The sequence below is a fragment of the Otolemur garnettii genome, unplaced genomic scaffold, assembly GCF_000181295.1.
Source record: "Otolemur garnettii isolate 467f Iridium unplaced genomic scaffold, OtoGar3 scaffold00300, whole genome shotgun sequence".
Taxonomy (NCBI): domain Eukaryota; kingdom Metazoa; phylum Chordata; class Mammalia; order Primates; family Galagidae; genus Otolemur; species Otolemur garnettii.
The window spans coordinates 368,210-372,238 of NW_003852695.1; the positions used below are offsets into that span (position 1 = coordinate 368,210).

The 4,029-nt window shown below is 53.3% G+C and overlaps 1 pseudogene; it reads left to right on the forward strand.

Annotated features, from left to right (window-relative positions):
• LOC105888350 overlaps nucleotides 1–2,507 on the forward strand; it is a 3,900-nt pseudogene extending 1,393 nt beyond the window's left edge.
• The last annotated feature ends 1,522 nt before the right edge of the window (nucleotides 2,508–4,029 follow it).

Below are 4,029 nucleotides of genomic sequence, written 5' to 3' on the forward strand. Positions count from 1 at the left end.
GTTTTTGTAGTTTTGCATTTTCCAGAATGTCATGTAGTCGGAATGACATCTAATGGAGCTGTTTCAGACTATCATTTCACTCATCCACATATAGTGACTGTCCCTTGATCTCTCTGTGATGGCTTCTGTAGATCTAACACTTGATCTGTTTATCTCCTTTGTTTCAGCAAACCAATGCTTCTCCTGTCCCTGCTGCCCTTCAGTCATCCCAGATGTCCCACCCATCCCTCTCCATCCCCAGCCTGTTCCCCCAAGCCTACTCATGTCACCTTCTCACCTCTGGTGTCCCCTGGACCTATTTAGGTCATCAACTCCTTCTCATCCAGGGTCCCTGCCTGCCTCTGCCAGTTCATGTCCCCTTCCTCGCCCCAGGTCCCTGCCCAATCTCACTGTTGCACGGCCCCTCCCCAGCCCCCTGTTTCTGCCTCGTGGCCCCCATCCATAACCCCCTCTCAGCCCCCTGTACCTGTCTGGTGGCCCCCATCCATAACCCCCTCCCAGCCCCTGTTCTTGCCTGGCCGCACCCCTCCACAGTCCCCTCCTAACCCCAAGCCCCTGCCTATCTGCAATTATCTTGGGCCTCTTTTCTGGTGGTGTTCGAACAGAATTGCCCCAGAGCCACCAGCCAGGCAACACTCCCCACCTGCATCCTGCCCACTTCGCAGGCTCCATTGGTGGTGGCGGTAGCCCTACTGTGTTGCAAATCCAAGAACCGGGTGTGGGGCCACCCTCATCGCCTGCAACGGACTGACTGGAAGCACAGACAAGGACTTTGCTCAGCAGCATGCCTTTTTCTTGGTTGAAGAAATACCCCTCAGCAAAATAGGTACTTTTCCCTGGGACCAAACAGCATGGCTTTCTGTGGCCTGTGCTGCTACGGGCCTGTCCCTAGCTCATGTCGCCTTCCCCATGAACTTGTACCTCCTCCTCTGAGGTATTCTTTCTCCTTGGCAGGTGGACCGCAGGCTAGCGTCCCTAGGTGATGTGAAATGGGCAGGATGTAGGTGGGGAGGGTTACCTGGCAGGTGGGTGGGGTTACTTGGCCTCTGGCTCTGGGGCAATTCTGTCAGAGAGCCATCAGAAGAGAGGCAATTGCAGGTGGGCAGGAGCCTACGGCTGGGTGGAGGCTGTGGAATGGACCTAACCTGCAGGTCGGCCACCACAGCCCGCTTTCCACAGGTGTTTCTGGCTCGGGCCCTTCCCATTGAATACCGTCAGGAACACCTCAAATTTCCTGTGAAGCTTCATGGGACAGATCTCATAAACCTGCCAGGCCACAGCTCCAGCTGGGAGATAGAGCCAGAAAGTGGCAAGGCCAGGAAGGATCCACCCTGCTCAACTGCCGACCACCTGGGCTCCTCAAGTCATTGCACATCAAAATGGCCATCAACCTAGCCATCCCAGGGCTTCAGGCTGTACTGTCCGCTCTAGGGCAACCTGCCCATCTGCTCCATCCTCCCCAACCACGCCAACAAGGAGCCTTTCGCCACACTCTGCAAGGCAGCCACTGTGCTGCTGGAGGATGAGGCCACCGCCCAGTGGCAGCCCGAACCCAGCACTCCAGCCTCGGTGCCGGGTGTGCTATTATAGAAGCTGTGCAATGATGGCTGCTGGGCCTATGTGGTTTCAACAAGTTCCAAACAGAGTCCCCAGAGCACTGCGAGACCAACGTGGACAGCTCGTCCTCACCCAGTAGCTCACCACCCACCTCTGTGCTGGGCCTGGAGGGCCTAGGCATCAGCTCTGACTGCTCAGACCGCGAGTCAGACCCAGAGCTGCCTAGCAGTGCCACTGAGTCAGATGGCAGCCCTGTGCCATCTACCAACCAGGCTTCCCTGACCAGATCCTGTCCTGCCTCTACCTGGGCTGCACCAAGGACTCCATCAATTTGGATGTGCTTGGCAAGTATGGTATCAAGTATTTCCTCGATGTCATAACCAACTTACCCAATGCCTTCTAGCATGGTGGCGAGTTCACCTACAAGCAGACCCCCAATCTCTGACCACTGGAGCCAGAACCTCTCCTGGTTCTTCCCTGAGGCCGTCAACTTCATTGGCGAGGTCTGCTCCAGGAAGTGTGGTGTCCTGGAGCACTGCCTGGCAGGCATCAGCCATTCAGTGAGAGTTACTGTGGCCTAGCTGATGCAGAAGATGAACCTGTCACTCAGTGATGCCGTGACTTTGTCAAGAGGAAAAAGTCCAACATCTCCCCCAACTTCAACTTCATGTGGCAGCTGCTGGACTTTGAGTGGACGCTGGGGCCAAGCAGCCCATGCCACAACCATGCTGCCCAGTGAGCAGCTCTACTTCTCCACACCCACCAATCACAACCTGTTCCCACTCAATACGCTCCAGTCCATGTGTGGCCTGGCACACTGCTGGGCATGGCACCAGGCCCCTGCTCAGCCCTCCACAGGGCCATGTGGGAGGGCCCAAGCCTGCTGCATGTGGCCTGAGGAACCCACAGATGTCACCTGTGCCCAGAGGCCCAGGCTAACCAGCGGCTGAGGGCCCCTATCGTCCTTTGGGAGCAGGACCCACGGGCAAGGCCTCCCTCTGCAAGAGTTGTTAGAGAGGCCTCAGCTCTCAGACATGTGGTTTCTGGGTTCCAACAAGGCCTTGACCTTTCCTAGGACAGTCCTTTTTGCTGATGGCCCAGCCCATTTGGATACTTTCAAAAGACATATCCATGGACTTGAGTTGACTTTTTACTTTTGGCAGGTAAATCCAAGCTCCATGCAGCACCAAGAATGTTCCGGCCTTCTTGATGTTTGTTTTGTTTGCAAAAAGGTGTTATTTTCAGGCTACATGTAACAATGAATTGTGTAAACCAGTATTTCATCCCTTTCTTGATCCTACAGAGAGAGAGAGAGAAGTGTTCTTAGTTTTGTTTTTCATTCTACAGAAAACAATCGTTTGTTTTTGTTTTTTATGGAAAAGACAAATTCTGTGTTGGTCTGGACCAAATGCGTTTTGTACATGTATAAAGCCTCCATTTCTTCGGTGGGCCCTTCCTGAAGGGGTGGTTTGCTGCCCTCCAGGTGCTGGGACCCCCAGTCGTGCCATCTCTCATCCTTGGCCCAGTCCAGCTTGGCACTGCACTTGGCAGTGAGGATTACTACAAGTTGTGATTGGTGCGCTGGATGGGTGGTCTTTGCAATCTCAGCTCTCCCATTCTCCCCTCTGGGGATCCCTACAGACCTCCCTGAGGAAAAAGGTGGGGGTCCTGGGGTCCTGGCACCACCCTGCTAGAGTTAGGCAGCAGAGGACTATCAAGCAGTAGCATGAAGCCTCTGGGCTCAGCTCCTAGGAGGGCATAGGCCCTGGGCCCTTTTATATATTTACCCACTACTTCTCTCTCTGTAAGTGGTAATGGAGGCCCAGTGGCGGGGGAGACCTCAGGTGGTGGTGAGAGGGAGAGAAAGGAAGTATGACACCCCCTTCCCCTCTCTTGAATAGTGTTTCCATAACGGGATGACTGACTCCATGCTTGTTAAAATGGTTTTCTGCTGACCAAGTAGCCATGACTAACACAAAAACTGTAGGATGTAGGAGCCCCTTCCCAGAGACAAAATGTCTTGAGATCTGAAACACTGTGGTTAGCAATTAGGCAGCTATAAGGTTATAAATAAAGTGGTGGGGAGGGCTCCAAAGAGGCAGACTTTGTATTTTGAAGTCAGCAGAGGAACAAATAACTTTGCCCATTTTCATCCCATTTCTCCATTCCTCCCTCCTCCCCTATTCGCCATGTTGGACTGTGGCTAGTATTTTTTTCTTTAGCAAGAGTGGAGGGAATGGACCTGGGGGCAGGAGGAAGGAATGGAGAAAAGAGAATAAAATACTTACTGAAATTGTCTGCTTATCTGCTAACAGAATCAGCCTTTGAAGAGGCTAACTCTGAGATGCTGCCAGCCATCGCCACCCCCAGACCTGGACAGAGCAAGATAATAAATTAGTGCTGTGAGAACTGTTTGTCTTTCTGCTAATTAGTGGATCTACTTCTGTAAAGGAGGGTGGGTCTGCTGCCCTC